The sequence below is a fragment of the Macrobrachium nipponense genome, chromosome 2 (genome assembly GCF_015104395.2).
Source record: "Macrobrachium nipponense isolate FS-2020 chromosome 2, ASM1510439v2, whole genome shotgun sequence".
Lineage (NCBI taxonomy): Eukaryota > Metazoa > Arthropoda > Malacostraca > Decapoda > Palaemonidae > Macrobrachium > Macrobrachium nipponense.
Genome location: NC_087201.1, coordinates 63243948 through 63265908, shown reverse-complemented (window position 1 = coordinate 63265908; position 21961 = coordinate 63243948). Strand labels below are relative to the sequence as shown.

Below are 21961 nucleotides of genomic sequence, written 5' to 3'. Positions count from 1 at the left end.
CAGAGGCAATCAGGAAAACTAATTGGTCAATATTTGAGTTTAAAAAATATATTACCACAGTACTTAAGGTTGCTAAGGAATGTCAAGTGATTTTCATGCCAAAGAGACAGGAAACTAGCAAGATTTTTATATCCAGAACTATGTGGTGCATCTACCTGTGAACAAGATTTCAGTTTATCAAAAACTCATTTACCTAGCATTTTCTTTATAAAATTTTTAAGCACTGAATGTGATTAAAGAAAGCAGTGACATTATCTATGAAATACAGTGATGAGCTTACACTCTACACAAAATTTTACACTAATATTACTTTTCCACAATAAGTTCTGTTACACATAATGTGTAAAAGAAATAAAAAAATAAAACACTTTCGAAAAGATTCTGGAAAAGGAAAAAATTCTTTTGAACTGCAATTCTACCAGTAGTAGTATCAGATGATTTCCTTTTTAGAAATAGCCTCGTAACACCAAAATTTTTAAGCTGGTATATGTACTTGGAGAATTTGCAGCACTGCAAGAATGGGAACTTTCCCACATCACACATGACATAATTGACTACTGAACACTAGCCAAATCCTCAGCTCCATGCTTTCATTATATTCCTTTGAAATTGTTCTCAGGTGTGATGATGCTCAGTGTACATCTTTGTCAACCATGAAATATTTTCTATAACAACTACACCATGTTATTTCATAAAATGCATCATGTATAATTACACCATGTTATTTCATATGCAACATGTATAATAGTGTTAAAATAAATTCAGCTGTTTTTAAAAAATAAGCAAAATACTAACATTGGTTCTGTATTAATAAAGCTGCTTTACTTCTGTTAAATTGCTCATGATACATGGTAAACTGTACCAATTTAATGACTAAAAGCACAATATAAAATGCTTTTTATCATTATCATCAAAACAAACAAACCTCATTAACCAATTTTGTTTTATGACCAAAAGTATTCAGTTTCTAGGAGCATTGGCTTATTTTTTTCAATCTTGAATATGTTAAAAAAAATGACAAATTTTCTAAGAGAATTTGCATTTTTCATAGCTACAAACCTGAGGTCTTAACAATAGGATAATTTCTAGCGCCTAGCTGGATCCAGTTAAAAAACAGATGAAAGCAAGGAATCTTGTGATATCTGGCAACGCATGCATAGATCAGGTGAAGAATGGTTGAAGACCATTCACCTACAACAACGCGTCAGTCTTTCCCAACTCAGGATGTCTTAACACACAGAGGGGCGGCTAGAGGCGGGCAGTATAATGGTAAGACCTCAGGTTTATAGCTATGAAAAATACAAATTGTCTTAGAAAATTTGTCATTTGTTCATACACGAACTAACCTTCAGTCTTAACAATAGGATATCCTCATACTTGGAGGGAGGTACAAGACATCCTAGACCAGCCAGTCCAGCTTCCAGAAGAAATGACTTCTGGACAGGGACTGAAGCCCGTTGAGAAGCTAGATAAATTGATATCTAACCACTCAGACCCTGAGTGACGTACAATGATATATGGGAGAACCATTGTATAGGCAACCAAAGAGAAACTTGGACTGACCAAAAGCAAACCAACACACCAGGGTTTGTACTGCTCTCAACTCCTCCTTGCCAAGGAGAGGAGGATATGCTACCAAATAGAGGGTTTGACATTTGCATATTAACCGACCACACTATCAGTATGACTACCTTACTCATTGTATCAGACCAGTCCAGCGAATGACATGTCTATTCCTTAATCCGCCAGAAGGAAGAAGGAAAGGTACAAGAGAATAAAGGAGACCAGCCAACTCACTCATTCTCTCATCCACACAATCATCTTAGGTAAGGTACAAAAGTGCCTCGTTAGGGGCAACTATGAGTTTCACAACCTGTTGGGCAGCCACCACAGTACCAAGGGAAAATGTGTCCGCAGATCTGTGGGCAACATCCTTAAGATAGAAAGAGGCGAACGTGGACTGGCGTAACCAAGTACCAGCACTCAGCGCTCTATGTCCAGCCAAGTTCTTTTTGAGGGCCAGAGAGGGACCAATACCCCTAACGTCATGTGCTCTAGCCAGCCCAGACGTGGTGGTGGAATCATCAAGAGACAAGTATGCCTGCCTGATGGCTTCCCATATCCAAAGAGAGATAGTATTCCTAGACAACCCTTTCTTGTACAAGTCATTCAGTGATGGAATGGAAAACGAAGTGAACCTGTCATCATGCACAGAGGGATTTTGGGTCTTGGCCATGAATTCCAGGGCAAATTTGAAGGGCAACGACCCCCAACATCTGGTGTGCTTCACATCATAGCTCAGACTATGGAGCTCTCCCACTCTCTCCAAAGATGTCAAGGTCAGGAGGACAACCGTCTTGAGCGTCAAGTTCTTGTCAGATGAGCGATGCAAGGGCTCATATGGACTCCTAGTGAAGCTCTTGGGAACCAAGGAAACATCCCACGTCGGAGGCTTGAGCTCTCTAGGAGAACTCGACTGCTCAAACCCCTTAACTAGCAAGGAAAGTTCTCAGGAAGAGGAGATGTCGATACCTTTAAGGCATAACACCAAACTCAGGACTGCCCTGTAGCCTCTAATGGCAGAAACGGACAAACGTTTCTCTCTCTGAGGAAGGTTAAACGTTTACTATTCACTGAATAGAGATTGCGAGTGGAGAAAAACCCTGTTATGACACCAATCACAGTAGATCGCCCATTTGCCTTGGTAAACCGCGGAGGTCAACGTTCTGAGACTGCTGGACATATGCCCTGCTTTCCTTCTGAGAAAAGCCTCTCGCTCGGAGGAGATACTTGATAGCCTCCAACCATGAAGAGACAGGGTTTCCACTGACTGGTGGAACATTTCCGCATGGGGCTGATACAGGAGATGTCACCAAGGGGGAATCTCCCTCAGAACCTCTGACAACAACGACAGCAGATCTGGGAACTACTCTGCCTGAGGCCACAGAGGGGCTACCAAAGTCATCCTGAGACCCTGTGAACTTGACGGATCAAACAAAATGGAGGGAAGACATACATCTCCAGGTTGTCCCAGGGATGTTGGAATGCGTCCTCTGCCAATGCTAAAGGATCTGGGACCATTGAACAGAATATCTCCAGCTTCTGTTGTAGTGAGTCGCAAAAAGGTCCAACATGGGCCTACCAAAAACGTGGAAAAGCTTGTCTGCTACCACTTGATGAAGGGACCACTCTGTGCCTAGGATCTGATCCCAATGACTGAGTTTGTCTGCGACCACATTCCGTTTGCCTGGGATATACCTGGCCAAGAGCTCTACCTAATTGCTGACCGCCAACTGGTGACCCTCGGCGGTCAAGGAGTGAAGTTGACGAGAAACCAGGCCTCCCAGTTTGTTCACATAGGCTACCACCGTGGTGTTGTCCGACATGAGAACGACAGAATGACCTTCTACCTTCTCCCGAAACTCCTTCAGACCCAGGAAGGCTGCCTTCAACTCCAAGATGTTAATATGTTGCTGCTTGTCCTCCAAACGCATGAAGCAATGAGGCCGCCTAAATGAGGCCGCCCAACCTGCGAGGGAGGTGTCTGAGAACAGAAGAAAGTCCGGTGGAAGAGAACGCAGAGGGACACCCTTCGAAAGATACTGGTCGTCCAAACACCAATGAAGCTCTTCTCTTACTTCCAGAGACAGAGGAACCATTAACAGTGCTGAGTCCCCGCCGGAGATCAGAATCCTCCCAGTCTCCATTGTAGAGACCGAAGATGAAGACGCCCATGAGGGACCAGCTTCTCCTGGGATGACAACACTCCCAGAAGAACCTGCCACTGATGAGCTGACTGATGTGGTTCCCACAGGAAGTTGCGCGCCACCACCCACAACTTCTCCAATCTCTGATCCGACAGGAAAACTTTTGCCACTGTTGTATTGATGACCATGCCCAGGTAGAGAATCCTTTGACTGGGTACAAGGTTCGACTTTTCCTGGTTGACTGATGCCCAGTTCCAGACAGAACTGAAGAAGACGATCCCTGTCCTGCAGCAGCTTTTCCCAGGAAACTGCCAAGACCAACTAATCATCGATGTACCTCAGCAAACGGATCCGCTGAGCATGGGCCCAACTTGACACGAGAGAGAAGACCTTTGTGAACATGAGGGACTGTTGTCAGCCCGAAGCATACGACTTCGAAATCAAAGACCTTGTCCCCAAAAGAGAAGCGAAGGAACTTCCTGGACGTTGGATGAACAGGGATTTGGAAGTATGCGTCCCTAAGTCTATCAACAGCATGAAGTCGCCTTCCCTCACAGCTGCCAACACCAAAAATGGGGTCTCCATCTTGAACCATGTCTCCCTGATGAAGTGATTCAAGGTGGATAAGTCAGTTACAGGTCTCAATCCTCCCGACGTCTTGAGCACCAAGAAGATGTGACTGTGAAACCCCTGAGACGGACGCACCACTTCCTCTATCGCATCCTTGTCCAGCATCTTCTGCACCTCCTCCTGAAGAGCCAAGAACTTCAGAGAATCTGGAGGCTATGCCTTCCTGAGCTGTGGTTTGTCCGACAGAGGAGGAGAGAAATTGAATGGCAGTAGGTACCCCACCCAAAGGACATCTACCACCCACTTCTCCACCCCATAACTCTGCTACTTGGCCCAATAGCCTGCCAGGCAGCAGGGCCCCCTACCCCCCTGGTGGCACAGGAGAGGGAGAGGCGCCTAACCTACTGATGGCTCCCTTTACCTCTGGCCCTTGGGCCCCTTCTTGGCCTAAAGGAACAAGAGTGAAAAGGACGTTGATCCTCTGACCTAGGCTGAGTCGAACGGGAAGTCCCTGCCGAACTCAAATTCCTCAACGGCCTACCAGGCGACGATCTTCTTGACTGCTGCTGGACAGGGGGAGGAGGGGGAGCCGCATGTCTCCAAGGACGAGACTCCGACTTAGACACGGCCTGGTGCACCAGTGTCTTTGGTGTCAGCCCAATGCTGGCCTATCGTATTCTAACCAGCAGAAGGTTAGCCCATAAATTAACACTGAGGTGAGCCATATACGAAAACGCCTTGCCTCCGGACTGTAACAGATTGGCAAGAGAGGATGCACTCACCAACCCTTCTGGGGACCTGTCAGAAACTATTTTGGTAATGACTACAGACCAGAAGTCCAGCCAAGAAACCGTCTGCAACATGGAGGCTGCCGTAGATTCCAATGCTGAGGCATCCTGCGGAGACAAGGACGGAGCCACCGGCTTCAGGCAAATGATGTCTGGGTTAAGATGGCGCGACATCAAAAAATTAGAGTTTGTAGCATAGTACTTCCTATGCCCCGTGGGAGGTGGGAGTAGTAGCTTGGCAGAGCCCCTGGAGCGAAGCAAACCCTCCCGGTCCGAAACAGGCGTTATCCTTATGCAAGACCGACTGGACATCTCCCTGACAAGGGAAGCTGACGAGATGATTTGGGATCCTGTGTAGCTCCCACCAAGGCTTCTAAGCAAGAAGGAGTGAAGACGACTCAGCCTGAGGCCTACTTTCCAAATTGTTGAACCCACAATTGAGATCAACAGCTTCCGAAAAGGAAGACAAAAACTCTTGCGTGTCTTCCTTCTCCTGCTCTGGCAACGGAGACCGACGACGAGGATGTGTAGGCTCCTCTAAGGCACCTTCTTCATTAAAATTAATGGTAGGATCAGCAGCCAAACAGCCCGAAACACCAAATAACCTGTCTGGGCTGGGTCCACGTGTCGGCTCCCAAGATGAACCCACTCTAACACTAGGAACATCACTACATTCTCCTCCAACAGATAATTCATTAACATGTCTGTGAATGGTCACGGCCATGGCAGACTTACAAATGTGAGTTGGAGAGGAATCCTAAACACTCGAGATCGAAGGAGAATCCTCGGGAATCGAACTCTTAGATGCATCAGTGAGAGGGGCAGGCAAACACTCCTGCTGCAGCAACTTTGCGCTCACCACCTTCGACCTCTTGACAGGCGCCTTGAGATCCTTACAGCAACGAATAGGCCTTGGAGAAGAAGGAGCACTTGCATCATGTGCACGGACATGATGCAGAAACAGGGGAGGTTGCAACACGCTCGCGATGTGCATGGACGGGGGAGATTGCAACACACTCGAGACATGCACGGATGGAGGAGGTTGCAAGACACCCACCAACACTCTCGAGAACATGTCCGCGCAGTTCCTCCCTCGTAGGCGAAGAAAGAGCAAAGTCCTTAGCCTTTCAACGCTTGATACGACGCCACAGCTTCCCTCCGACTCAAGAAGCGGCAACAGTCACTGGTGGAGCAATACAAAATGACTGACCTCGGCTACCCACGAAGATGAGGCTGGGAGGAGGGGGGATGGCCTGGGTAGCCTGAGGAAGGGGGGGGTATCGAGTCTCCAAAAAGTGCGCAAGCAACCCCTCCAAGGACGGGGTCCTCCCTAGCCTGAGCGTCTTCTAATCGCTGCCATCTTGGATGCCTCCAACTTTAGAAATGAGAATAATGAAAAAGCCTCCTCGTTCCCGGGAATCAAATTAACTCCCGAAGAAGAAGGGGCGACATTACAAACATCTGCCTGGTGGCCTCCCGATACTTCCAGCAACGAATCTGGAAGAAAAGGAAGGAGACACAGGAACATCGCTACTCTGGGGGTCGAATACTGCAGGAGACGAAGCATCAGAAAGAGGCGAATAAACCTTCCCATGAAGGAAGAGTCGAAACCCTTCGATGTTCTCTCTTGCTACAAAACAACTTCCACTGCTCTTTAGGCTATGCCCGGCATTCCGTGCAAGGATTCCTTATAGTACAAAAATTAGAACAGCACCTACTGCACGTGATGTGGGGGTCAGTCGCTGACGAAGCCAAAAAACGAGAACATGGAAAACCTGGAATTCCAGGCAACACATGTTGACTAGGCCAAGAAGGAGCAGAAGAAGCCATAATATCAGCCAAATACACACACTAAACACAAGCGAAACGGGGAATGAACCAGGTAAAGGCCAAGATAGGTTAAACACGACTCTCGCCCAGGCAGTCAAAGAAAAGACTGACACGTTGTCGTAGGTGAATGGTCTTCGACCATTCTTCACCCAATCTACGCATGCATTGCCAGATATCACAAGATTCCTTGCTTTCATCGGTTTTTTAACCGGATCCAGCTAGGCGCTAGAAATTATCCTATTGTTGAGACCGAAGGTTTGTTTGCGTATGAACAAACCTAATTTAATAACAAAAATAATCATCTAGACACCTTGTAGTTTTTAGGTAACCTCATCCCTTTTGGGGTTACGACACGTTCCTTTCACAGCACCCTGCAGATAGTACTGAGATTGTGTGTAGTGTCTCTTTGGCCATGACAAAATGCTTTCTGCATTTCATCTTTCATCCACTCCCTTTGGTCTCTTCTCATTTAGCAGTCCAACTCTGAACTTTTTTCCATTTTCAATGTTCATTCAAGAATAAACCCTTCAAATGAGCACCAAGAGTGTTTAACAATGTGACTCAGTAGTATTCTCTTTAAAATTCATTTATAACGATAATACTAATAATAATAATAATATGCTGGAAGTAAAGCCTCTTTTAAACATGTTTTATTAAAAGTAATTGCTGCCTAAGCTGCGTTAATTTTATAAAGGTTCTTCTCTATTTTTCTAGTTATTATTTTCTTATTGTTGCTTAAACTGATGAGCAACGCACCGAAGGTTGGCATGTCTCAAATAAGTAATAGTCAAAGTTGATTGAATTTTATTCATATAAATTCCGGTGGTGGTAGCAAATTTTCCGGGTATATATCCCATAGGGTTTATTACAGGTAAAATTCACTTCTATTCCTTTCTATTCCTTTTGTGGAGCTGCAACGTTTCGTCTGAGACTCCAGACATCCTCTTAGGCGGAGGTAGGTAATGGACTAAAGTGAGAGGGTGTCTGTCTGCTTTTATTGTGGTGGTGCAGCAGGGGTTTTCGTGCCGCTGCCTTTTCATTGGCAAATGAATGGTGAGCTGCTTTATGATTGGCTGCCTGGCTTCCAGTTAAAACCAGCTCCCGAGCGAATGCTCAATAGGTGTGCCGATCTTCTCAGCTGCATGGTGTCATGCCGAGTTTCATTTTGATTGTTCAATGGTACTCAAATGAGGAAGAAGATCCACAATCCCGCCCAACCAAGAAGATCAAGATATATTATAAGGCCTTCATGCACTCTCAGTACCGCGACGAGAAGTCGATGAAGATCATCAAGGAGAACGTCTTCCCCATTGATGAAGGCAAGATGGTGGACCTCATAATATACTACAAAAACAGGAAAACAAGAGACCTAATCATGAAAAATAACCCATCACCGCCATCAGGAGACCCCTTCAAGCAGACGAACGTAGTATACCAATACATATGCCCCGGCCGAGGATGTCCTGGGAAGTACGTTGGAATGACTACAATGCGTCTTGCAAAGAGAATCTCCTGTCACGTCCAAGAAGGGGCCATCAAGAATCACGCCCTCACCACCCACCAGACACAATCTCCCGCAAATGTATTATCCGCAACACCAGAATAATAGGGAGAGCACCCGACGCTCGCCGTCTGCGCCTTCTGGAGGCATTACTCATCCAAGAGCAAAAGCCCTTTTTGCTCCTGACCTGTATACAAAGGAACACACCAGTAACAGCAAACTTCACCATATCGCCCCACAAAAACGTCCCAATTCAAGAAGAAAATAACACCAAAGACAACTTTAATACCATGAATAATACCAGCAGTGATGTCATGCGGCAATTGAACAATCGAAATGAAGCCCGGCTTGATGCCATGCAGCTGAGAAGATCGGCACACCTATTGAGCATGCGCTCAGGAGCTGATTTCAACCCGCAGCCAGGCACCCAATCATAAAGCAACTCGCCATGCATTAAGCCAATGAAGGCCCCCCGCTGCACCACCACAATAAAAGCAGACGGACTTACCCTCTCACTTCAGTCCATCACCTACCTCAGCCTCAGAGGATGTCTGGAGTCTCAGACAAAATGTTACGGCCTCACAAAAGGAATAGAAAGGAATAGAATTGAATTTTACCTGCAATAAACTCTACGGGATATACCCGGAAAATTTGACTACCACCGGAATTTTTATTAATAAAATTCAATCGACTTTGACTATTACCTATTTGCAACATGCCAACCTTCAGTGCACTGCTCACCAGTTTAAGCAACAATGAGAAAACAATAATTAGAAAAATAGAGAAGAACCTTCGTAAAATTAATGCAGCTGAGGCAGCAATTACTTTTAATAAAACAAATAACAATAATAATAATAATAATAATAATAATAATAATAATAATAATAATAATATTAATAATATTGATAATAAGCAATAAAAAAATTGAAAATGCCCAACAATATCTTACATATTAAATTAAAGGGTGCTTGTAGAAAGCATAGGATATATAGTATGTAAGCAGCTCCTAGAAAGCATAGGCTATCATATATAAGCAGCTCATTTTCAAATCAAACAATGTATATGCACAGTCAGCCCATGAAGAATTGATGTAGTTTCTTAATTCATTGTTCGTTATGGAAATATTGCCATATGCAGGTGCCAGATTATTTATTTAACAATAGATAATATTTCCTTCAAAGGTGCTATACTTGAAATAAATTACATTAGAATTGAGTAGACTTATTCAATACAGTAAAGATAATTATTTTGCAAAGTAAGGAAAATATATACTGATGAGTCCAAGAATTCTAATTTTATCCTCAAATCTTAGCTTGGTGACAGCATAAGCATTTTGAAGTTGGCTTTGCTGCCACTTGAGTCTTGACCCAACGTATTGTACTGAACTGGGGTGTTGTCATTTTGTCTCCTATAGCCGATAAATAACAAATTAAGGGGTTAACATTCTTTAATAATGATGTTTAATTAAATTAATTTTGTCCTTTCATCAATGAAATAATTTGTATGACACATTTAGTGGGCCTAAATTTGACTTCCGATTTTCACACATGATTAGCTTAGGTGTATTTTCAGCAGTATACCCTCTCGGATACGTAATGTGAATGAATATTTAAATCGACAATATCTATATTAATCTGCTTTATTTGATTATTCCCGTTGTTCTTGTTTCATTGGCCATGTCTCCTTTTTTCTTATCCTTTTCTTAATTACTTAACATAATTTACTCAGTCAAAAAGTCAAAAAGCAATACAAAAATCAAACTAATATAATTCAGTATTTTTTTTATCGAATTCCTTGTTTATCATCCTGTTTCATATGGGCACGTTGGAAAGCTGTGCAAGTAAAAACTGACGAATACATTAAAAGAGGCTTACTTTCATTAAAGCTTTCTTGGGTTGATCTTTCTGTAACTATTCATTTCTTCTAAACAGAAATTAATCAAAATTAGTTTCACATGTATGGTTAGACCTACTACCATATGCATAATATAAGTAACTGAAAGGATAAGAAATATGAAAGGTGACATTCTCGTTCAAGTCTATTTCATGTTTTTTTTTTTTTTTTTTTTTCAAGAAAAACCTACTGCTTTCATCAAGGGTTGCTCTTTGACAGCTATAACAATCATACAGGGTGTAACACGAGTGTGTGCACATATTTTGGGGAATGAAAGATAAAGTGTCTTTGAACAGAAAATACTATTTTATAAACATGCATTTTAAGGCTTCCGTTGTCGGTGTGGGGAATTTTAAAATAACCATTATCATTAGTGATGCTTTCACGCGATGGAGTTCGTAGCGAGAAGTCGGATTGAGTCGCCTGAGATGTGGAAGAGAGCAGAGGTGGCGTATAGGAGTGATGGAGGAATTAGACCGATGTTAATAAAGTATCTCACAATAAAATGTATTCTTTAGGTTTTGAAGAAAAAAAAAATGTGCATCAATGAATCTGTTCCCCTTTCTATCCATGGTATTCACTGGCCACCGATAAAAAACAAAGCAAAAAGAATAAGCCTAACTGAATCTCTCATCCATCAAAGGTAAATTTGCTTATTCATTAGAGACTTATTCATCAGATACCTATCAAAGATTTCAAGTGTATTTTTAAAAATCTCTTCCTCTCCATTTAAAGTATTCATCAGACACCAGTCATAGGCATACAGCTAGTCATGATTCCTGGTTCAGCAATATCCTGACAAGGCGCTAGAATTCAAAATTTACAAATGAATGTTGCTCAGCAACATTTACACTGCTGTATTGTCTTGCTCTCTCTAGGCCCATGTTCTAAACTGCCATTCTCTAAACAATTAGATTCATCTATGTATGATTCTCTCCGGTGTATTAAGTTTTCTTGATATCTCTCCAACAGGAACCAATAAATAACACATTGACATTAGATTCCCGTGCACATAACGACATCAAAAGCAATAGAGTGAGGTCACATGGTTCACGTTGTTAGGTTATCATTTTTATTATTTTTTTTTTTAATTTAATAGCATTTTGTAAGTTTCCAAGGTTTTCTGTAAAATTTAACAAATGGAATCGTTCAACTACCCTCAACTTAATATTGAAATGATAATGTAAGGACTATGTTTATGCAATACTAATAGTGACAGGTGTCTCCTATCTATTTGGTAATGTACATATATCAGTGGTTGTGATATGACATATTTTATTACTTCATTTTGTTCATGTCAATTTTGCTATATGGAAAATAGTTTTATACAATAACATAACATGATGTTCTAAAGATATCAGTGACTGAAAAAAAGATTAATAAGGTATGAATTGTGCATCAGGCAGGTGAATTAAAAATTATGAAACTGCCACCAATTGTTTGAGTGTGTGTACCTCATTTATAATTTATATAATCTATATCCTTGAATCTGTTAACCTACACAATATTACAACTGCAATAAACAATTCATATTCTAAAGGGTCCACAATAATACAAAGTGTTAAGAGTCCGTGTATAATTTATAAGACTTTACAAAAAGCTTTCGAACCTTTCTCTGGGTTCATCATCAGTCCAAATGAACAATTAGTTACAACATGTACTGATGTAAATTTAAAAACAAGAGTTGTTGAAGATCGTTGACACCGGTCATTAGCTCGTTAATGGGCCAGGTGATGAAGAAAGAGGGCAATTAACTCCAACTAAATGATTTCCTCTCCCTTTTCAATCCTTCTGGCTGCAATTCTCTTGGATCTCCGCAACAGTTGTTGCAACGTTGCCCTCTTTCTTCATCACCTGGCCCATTAACCCTTAAATGCCGAAGAGGTATAATAAAAATCATCTCACCTATGCCAAGGGGGTCTCGGAGTGAGCGCCAAAGCGGAAAAAATATTTTTCTCAAAAAATCACAGCGCGCTTAGTTTTCAAGATTAACAGTTCATTTTTGGCTCTTTTTTTTGTCATTGCCTGAAGTTTAGTATGCAACCATCAGAAATGAAAAAAAAATCATTATCATATATAAATAATGTGATATATGATAGAGCAAAAACAATATTTCATATATAATTGTATTCAAATCGTGCTGTGAGCAAAACGGTTAAAGATAACAGGTTAATTTTTTTCGTTGTATTGTACACTAAATTGCGATCATTTTGGTATATAACACATTGTAAAACGATTAAAGCAACACAGAGAAAATATTATCACAAAATGATGAATGAATTCGTAACGCACGAACGTAAAAATATTTTTTTCAAAAATTGACCATAAATCTAAATATTGTTCTAAAGACTTCCAATTTGTTTCAAAATGAAGGTAAATGATTGAATATTACTATACTGTAAGAGTTTTAGCTTACAATTACAGTTTTCAACCATTTCGGACAAGTTAAAGTTGACCGAATGTCAATTTTATTTTTTTTTTTATACATGCAAATATTTCAAAAATGAGAAAAGCTACAACCTTCAATTTTTTGTTGTATTCTACATGAAATTGCACACATTTTCATATATAAAACTCTATGAAACGCCTAATATGAAATGGAACAAATATTCCGAGAATGCGATGTACGCATTTCGGAGATTTGCGGCGGAGAATCCGTGCGCGGAGGGAAGGAAAGTTTTTTTTTTAAATTCACCATAAATCGAAATATTGTGCTAGAGACTGAATTTGTTTCAAAATAAAGATAAATGACTTAATATTACTAGACTGTAAGAGTTTTAGCTTACAATTGCGTTTTTATACCATTTCGGTAGTCAAAGTTGACCAAACGTGTTTTTTTTCTATTTATCGTGATTTATATGCAAATATTTCGAAAATGAGAAAAGCTACAACCTTCAATTATTTTTTGTTGTATTCTACATGAAATTGAGCACATTTTCATATATAAAACATTATATAACAGCTAATTTAAAATGGTGCAAATGTTACGACAATCGCACGTATGATTTTCTGGCTCAGCTCGTGTCGCTTGCGCGAAATATCCTTTAATCTATTATTTCTAGGGTAAATGTACTAACACATACCAGAGAATAAATAAAATAAAGAAAAAGGTCAGTATGACTGACTCGCTCACCCTCTAGGAGGGTGTCGGTATGAACACTAGGCGAGTGAGACCACTACCACGAGCCAAATGCCAATAGAAATCTCCCACTACAAAACCCTCCAAGAGGGGAGCCGTCCCACAGAGGGAGCAGCTCGTACTACTACTACACCATCCCATGCTTGCGACTGCTGCGCCTCTAGTGGCCATCCTTTTAAAGTTAGCGCCAGGAGCCACACGTGCTAATTTTCTCTCTGTGTTTTTGTGCCCTTTCGTGGATTTTTACTATAATGGAGCGTGCAGCTATCGCAGCAGCTAAGTTAAGTACTCAGTATTTACGGTTAGCGAGTTTTTTCCGTCCCCGAGACGGTATTTGCCGTTTTTTAGGTATAGATACGTTCTCGGGGGCTGGAAGCATGGCAGCATGGTCCTGCCGCATGTTGGGTTCGTTCTTGGTCTCCCATACCTAGAACACCCCTTATTATTTTACGCTCTATTTTGATTATCCGCGTTATTACGTCTACTCAAGTTGTTATACATGTATGTATTTCACCTTTTGTAGGCTTTTTCTATCCAGACCCTAGTTCAGGTTCCTTGTATCGGCCCCTGACTAGCTTTGAGTGGTAGACTTGCCTTCGGGCTAGTCGCACACTCCTGGATTTTTTCTCCTGCTATTTTACCTTCTTTCTTTCATTTTTATTTATATTATATTTTTATGTTTTGTTGTTGTTAGGTTAGTTGGCGTCTGGCTTAGCCTAGGTCCTGGCTCGTAGAGCCTAGTCTACCGTTGATCAGTTCGGTCGCTTCCTCATAGCTTCTCTCTGATCAGTTGGTTTTCGCCCTATGGGCCTATATGCTACCGCTTTTCAGTTCTGGTTGCTTCCCGATAGCTTCTCTCTGATCAGTTGGTTGGCCTAGGCTTGGTTACCGTATCTTAGTTTACCGCCTCGTGGTCACTACGTGATCACGAGTCAGCCAGGCGCCTGCCAGTCCCCCTTCCCCCTCTCCCGCTCTCCCATAGAGTCGGGCGGGGGTGGGTCGGTCTGTCCTTGCTCGCCCAGCATGCCCGAGCCTGCCTCCCCCTTCCCCTCCACCGGAGGGGCCTGGGAGTCCGACAGTCCCTGACTGGTTCCGACCTCTCCGCTTCTCGGCTCGGCCGGGTGGTACGTTGTGGGGGGCTCTGGCCTTCCCCCCCTCCGTTACTTCCTTGTCGCTCCGGGTTAGCGCGAGTCTGTATGTCATCTCGCCCTTCCCTCCTTACTAGAGCTCCTCCCTATCGGAGTCCTGGTATCCAGCGGAAGGGTATAGTCCACCATAGTTGGACCGGAGCATACAATAGGTCTTTACTAACCGTACCGTATTGCTGAGTTACTACACTCCGCTTCACTGGACCTAGTCCGGTTACTTGCATGTAGGTTTAAGTTATCTTTAAGTTTATCTTAAGTTTCTTAAACCATCCCCACCCCTCCCTTAGTAGTTACCGGATCTCTCCGGGATTATAGCCTATTCAGGCCATGCAGGGAGGGGTTATGCCCAAATTTTTTCCGAGCTCCGCCACGTAACGGAGTTCTTTTGTCCTTAGTCTGTAAGTGTTCCCCCTTTAAGATACTCATGTGTCTTCCCACTTACAGGCCACCAACTGTGAGCATCCGGGATGTTCCGCTACACTTCAGGACCCCTGTGGACACGAAGTTTGCCGGTCCATGCTCCATGCGCGACTCCGCACGGGGACATCCAGGTCTGGTACCATGAGACGTGTACCATAGTTACGATCTGGTGAGCCAGCTTTTGGAAGGCGTAAGTATTCCATCTCCGCATGCCGCTCCGCCTCTTTTACTTCTTAAGTTTTCATCATTACTTTAACTTTAAGGCATCTAGTTTTAAGTTATATCCTAAGTTTTAGTTTTAAGTGGTTCTTAATTCTAAAATATATCCTCTCTTACAGGCTCCGGCAGTAAGAGATACGGCATTGGCTACCCTGCGGGCCATGGGTCGGAGGTTTTGGCAAGAACGCCGCCAAGGGTCAGCCCTACATTCTGGAGAAGCGTTTAGCTTTGTTAATCTTCCCCGGAGGCAAGGCGACTGGATACGTCCGATCCGGTAGAGGCGGACCCCTCTATTGCCTTTATCCAACAACAGCTGGCGGCCTCCTTGACTGAACAAGACCAGGATATCTCCACGGATGTCGCAAACCCTGGATATAAATGTTGAACCTATGGTAGGTATAGACGACCTGTTGGTCGAGGTAAGTAATGCAGGTACCCAAGGGTCCCCCTTGGGAGTGACTGTTTCTTCTACCCCTGCAACTTCACCATCCTTCCCAGGCTTTACCGGTGATGAGTTATATACTCCTCCAGAGGCTTCGGTTAGGCCTAAGATCAAGTCTAAACATATGACCTTGACTAAGACGTCATCGTCCTCGAAGAAGACGTCCTCGTCTTCTTCTTCGCGTAAGTCTCCGGCTCGTAATCCCGGCTCAGACAGGTCTAAAGGGTCTAGCTCCGGCTCAAAGTCATCAAAGAGTAAGCCTAAGGAGAAATCCCGTACCCCGGCAGTATCACCAGTTCCACTACCTTTGGTGCCTATTCAGAGTCTCCCCTCCACCTCCGCAGCAGCTCCGGCTCTGGACACCAATGCTGGCCTGTTGCAACAGGTGGGCGACTTGGTACTCCCTTAAGACGAGTATGGAACATATGATATCTCGCCTGTCGGATAGGATAACTTCTCAGGATACTATTATAGCCGGCCTAAGAGAAGCCCCCCTTGCCTCTCCCTCAACCTCTAACACTAGTGGATCTCAGCTTCCCCCGTATGACTCGCTGCCCGCTTTCTTCTCCATGAACAATCCTTGGAGAGTAGCGTCATATGCTCCCTTCCAAGATGGTCTCATCTCCATACCGGAGTTTGGAACTCGAAGAATAGAGGACTTCGAGTTCTACCCGGAAGGCCTACAGCCTCCCTTCATAGGCTACGCTAGGCTCACGCCTTCGGCTATGGTTAGAGATGGACAGGGTACCAAAGGAGACAGTCCTCTATTCTCGGGACCAGGCCCAACGAGAATGGCTTAGATGTCTAGACGACATGGACTGTTCGAATACCAAGATCCAACCATTCAAAAGTCCCTTTACCATTTTCACGATGGATGAAGGTACTCCGCTCCCTTTCCTTACCAAGATAGCGAGGTCGACCATCTCAGCAGCTCAGAAAGGGGAACCCATGCCTCAGCTGAAAGAAGCAGATCCCACTTCTCCGTTGCTCCCGTCAATTGGAGAATTATGGGAGGACTTGCCTAACACTTTCACAGCTGGCAAACTCAAACCTGACTGTGCTATGGAGCAGGTTTTTGGTGAAAAGCTGCCCAGGCTCCCGGATAGTCTTATTCAAGCGGAGTTTGACTCGAAAACAAGACTAGCCAGGTCAATCAACCTGATGGCTATGTCTGAGGTAGCAACCATGGCTTATGGTTCAGAACCAATTTTTAAGCTTATGACCAAAGCCCTGACTCAAACGGTGCAGTCAGACATGTTCGAGTTTGCCACTGCTAGAACAAATTGCAGGAAGCATGTATTGCTTGAGGCAACCATTCGGCATGAACCGAATAGGTTACTTTCTTCTAACATCTGGGGCGCAGATCTCTTCCCAGAGGCTATGGTAAAGGAAGTACAAGCAGAGGCTACGAATTGAACCAGCCTTAAGGACCGTTGCGGGGGCTTATGGCTAGGAGAAGGCAAGACTTGACACCAAAAGGTAAGGGACAAAGGAAGCCAGACGTTTCCAACCTTACCAAAAGAAGCAGCCGCGCTTCCCTCAACAAGTTCCTACAGTGCCGTTAGTGCAGACAGCTCAGCCCTCCACGTCTAAAGGCCAATCACAGCCTATTTATGTGATATCCCCTCAGCCTCAACCCTCCACCTCATACGCCATCTCTCCAGCTTACAATCCAGCCTTCGAGAGTCAAGCTTCTCAGAAGTATGACCGCTCGAACAAGGGAGGCAGAGGTAAGCGGTCCTTTCGTGGGAGAGGATCGGGAGGTCCCTTCAATAGGGGAAAGCACTTCAGAGGAGGTCGAGGGGGTTACCAGAACCAATGAGGAACTTCAGGTAGGAGGGAGGCTGTTTCACTTTCGCCACCGGTGGAACTTCAGCCAGTGGGCTCAGAGCATAGTGTCAAAAGGGCTGGGTTGGAGCTGGTTGACGAACCCACCTCCAGCCAGACCTTTCCGTCAACTTCCTTCCAAGGAATTGACAGAGTACGCAGAGGACCTCCTTCAGAAAGGAGCTATAGTCAAAGTCAGAGATTAAAATTTCAAGGTCGCTTGTTCAGCGTCCCAAAGAAAGGCTCAACAAAAGAAGGTAATCTTAGACTTGTCCCGCTTAAACTTAGCCATCCGCTGCGACAAGTTCAAGATGCTCACGATCTCACAGGTGCGGACCTTACTTCCCCGTGGGGCCGTCACCACCTCTATCGATCTTACAGACGCCTACTATCATATCCCTATTGCAAGACACTTCCGTCCGTATCTGGGATTCAAGATAGGAGACCAGACGTTCTCCTTCAAGGTAGTCCCGTTCGGGCTCAACGTGGCACCCAGGGTGTTCACGAAGCTAGCGGAAGTAGTAGTGCAACAGCTCAGAGCTCAAGGGATTATGGTAGTAGCGTATCTCGACGATTGGTTGATCTGGGCCCCATCAGTCGAAGAATGCAACAAGGCCACACTGAAAGTGATCCAATTCCTAGAATATCTAGGATTCAAGATAAACAGATCCAAGTCCAGACTCACCCCAGAGTCAAACTTTCAGTGGCTAGGCATTCAATGGAATCTATCCTCACACACTCTGTCGATTCCATCCACCAAAAGGAAAGAAATAGCGAAGTCAGTCAGCAATTTCTAAGTCACAAACTAGCATCGAGGAGAGCTCAGGAAAGAATCCTCGGCTCTCTCCAGTTTGCTTCAGTAACGAACATCTTAATGAAAGCCAAACTGAAAGATCTAACCAGGATCTGGCGCTCTCGAGCAAATGTCAGGTCCAGGGACAAGCTATCCTCAGTACCTCTGATTCTAAAGAACCGGCTTCGGCGTGGGCAAAAGTCAAGAATCTGTCAGTGTCAGTCCCTCTTCAGTTCCCTCCACCAGGGATTACCATCCACACAGACGCGTCCTTAAGCGGCTGGGGAGGGTACTCCCAGGTCAAAAAGGTGCAAGGAATTTGGTCACCCCAGTTCCGTCAGTTCCATATAAACGTACTGGAGGCAATGGCAGTCTTCTTGACTCTGAAAAGATTACGCCCACCAAGGTACTCCCACATAAAGCTAGTCTTGGACAGCGCAGTGGTAGTACATTGCATAAACAGAGGAGGCTCCAAAGTCACGTCATCTAAATCACGTCATGATAGCCATCTTCTCCCTGGCAGACAAATTCAGTTGGCATCTTTCCTCCACCCACATAGCTGGAGTAAGAAACGTCATAGCAGACGCCCTATACCCGATCAGTACCCCTAGAGTCGGAATGGTCTCTAGACGAGAGTTCGTTCCAATGGATCCTTCAAAGAGTCCCAGGGCTACAGGTGGATCTCTTCGCATCACAAGCGAACCACAAACTACCGTGTTATGTAGCCCCCAACCTGGACCCTCTGGCTTACGCCACGGACGCCCTGGCTCTGGACTGGAACAACTGGGAGAAGATTTACGTCTTCCCTCCAGTGAATCTCCTTATGAAGGTCTTAGACAAACTCAGGACATTCAGGGGTCAAGTGGCTCTAGTAGCCCCAGACTGGCCGAAGAGCAATTGGTACCCCCTGATCCTGGAACTGGGTCTTCGTCCCCTTCGGATCCCCAGTCCCAAGCTCTCCCAGTCAGTACAAACGAAGACTGTGTTCGCTTCCTCAGGGATTCTCAAAACCCTAACTTTATGGATTTCATGAAGTTTGCGGCAAAAAGAGATGCGAATATTGACCCTCAGAATATTCTTTTCCTGGAATCCGATAAAAGGGATTCAACTTTGAGGCAGTATGATGCTGCCGTCAAAAAGTTAGCAATCTTCCTGAGAGAGTCAGATATCAGAATCATGACAGTTAATTCTGCTATATCCTTTTTCAGATCTTTATTTGAAAAGGGTTTAGCAGCTAGCACGATTACGACAAACAAGTCAGCATTGAAAAAGATATTTCAATTTGGATTTAACATAGACTTGACAGATACCTATTTCTCGTCTATTCCTAAAGCATGTGCTAGACTTAGGCCCTCTGTCAGGCCTACGTCAGTTTCATGGTTCTTAAACGATGTTCTAAAACTGGCTTCCGAAACCGATAATGACACATGCTCGTTTATGATGCTCCTAAGAAAAACTCTGTTTTTATTAAGCCTAGCTTCAGGAGCAAGAATTTCAGAACTGTCGGCTTTATCCAGAGATCCGGATCATATTCAATTCCTTCCCACAGGGGAAGTGCTACTTTCTCCGGAACGTAGCTTTTTAGCAAAGAACGAAGATCCTTTGATGAGGTGGGAACCTTGGAAGGTACTACCCCTTCCACAAGATGTTTCCCTTTGTCCGGTTTCAACCTTACGAGCCTTTCTATCCAGGACCTCCTCTTCCTCATCGGGGCCCCTCTTTAGGAGGGAAAAAGGTGGTACTTTATCCACTAAAGGCATCAGGCAACAAATCCTGTACTTTATCAAACAAGCCAATCCTGACTCCTTTCCAAAGCACATGATGTCAGGGCAGTAGCCACCTCAATTAATTACTTCCAACATATGAATTTTGCTGATTTAAAGAAGTATACCGGATGGAAATCGCCGACAGTGTTCAAACGTCACTACCTTAAGTCCTTGGAAGCTCTGAAATTTCCAGCAGTAGCAGCGGGTAACATAGTTTCCCCTGACTCTAGCTAGATTATAGTAGAAGATTCAGTCCTCCTTTCTACCTGCCTCACCCAACAGTTCGTCTATTCCTGCCTTGTTCATTAACATTTACCTTGTGTCTTAGCTGCTCTATGATTGTATAGTGCCCCTTTTGTCTGGTTAGGGACACTAACATCTGATTACCATACTGATCTCATAGATGTTATCCCCTTATTTTTATGCTAGGGGATACATCATAACGCAATGGTTACGGGTTTTGTATATTAAGTCATATACATTCCTAAGATATTTTATTTTATCATTGATCAAATATTTATGTAAATTTATACTAATTGCTATTTCTATTTTTGATACATGTTGTTACACAGATTTATTGTGATAGGTAATCATTGTACCTATTTGTATTTATGTAAATTACCTTATATTATTAACATAATTAGATCTAAGGGTAATTTAAGCATATTCTGATTTTGTTTTACTGTGTACTTGTATCTTGTTAGCAATTATATCCATTCTTTTATTTTGTATCTTTTATTTGAGACCTATTTTGTTTTATTATATCTTATTTACTTTGTTTACAATCTTGTGCTGTTTCTCTGGTACGATTTCGCGCAAGCGACACGAGCTGAGCCCAGAAAAAGGATTTTGACGTAAGGAAAAATCTATTTCTGGGCGATTGGCTCGTGTCGCCAGCGAAATACCCCCCCTACCCATCCCTTCGCTCAAGATTGTCTGCTAACTTCAGGATGGCCACTAGAGGCGCAGCAGTCGCAAGCATGGGATGGTGTAGTAGTAGTACGAGCTGCTCCCTCTGTGGGACGGCTCCCCTCTTGGAGGGTTTTGTAGTGGGAGATTTCTATTGGCATTTGGCTCGTGGTAGTGGTCTCACCTCGCCTAGTGTTCATACCGACACCCTCCTAGAGGGTGAGCGAGTCAGTCATACTGAACCTTTTTCTTTATTTTATTTATTCTCTGGTATGTGTTAGTACATTTACCCTAGAAATAATAGATTAAAGGATATTTCGCTGGCGACACGAGCCAATCGCCCAGAAATAGATTTTTCCTTACGTCAAAATCCTTTTTTTCGGAAGTTACCGCGCGGATGTAAGGAAAAAGTTTTTTTTTCATAAATTCACCATAAATCGAAATATTGTACTAGAGACTTTCAATTTGTTGCAAAATGAAGGTAAATGATTGAATATTACTAGAATATAAGAGTTTTAGCTTACAATTGCGTTTTTTGACCATTTTGGTAGAGTCAAAGTTGACCGAAGGTTGAAATTTTGGCACTTATTGTTATTTATATGTAAATATTTCAAAACTGATAAAAGCTACAACCATGGGTTGTTTTTAGTTGTATTGTGCATGAAATTGCGCACATTTCCATATATAAAACTTTATGTAATGGCTAATTTAAAATGGTGCAAACATTACGACAATCGCACGTATGATTTTTTCGGAAGAGTTACCGTGCGGACGTAAGGAAAAAGTTTTTTTTCATAAATTCACCATAAATCGAAATATTGTGCTAGAAACTTCCAATTTGTTGCAAAATGAAGGTAAATGATTGAATATTACTAGAATATAAGAGTTTTAGCTTAAAATTGCGTTTTTCGACCATTTCGGTAGAGTCAAAGTTGACCGAAGGTTGAAATTTTGGCACTTATTGTTATTTATATGTAAATATTTCAAAACTAATAAAAGCTACAACCAT

The 21961-nt window shown here is 43.3% G+C and overlaps 1 protein-coding gene across 18 annotated transcripts in view; it reads right to left on the bottom strand.

Moving 5' to 3' along the window:
* Positions 1 to 21961, bottom strand: part of LOC135220649 (tight junction protein ZO-1-like) — a 702643-nt gene that overhangs the window by 79922 nt on the left and 600760 nt on the right. The gene's annotated exons all lie outside the window — the stretch shown is intronic.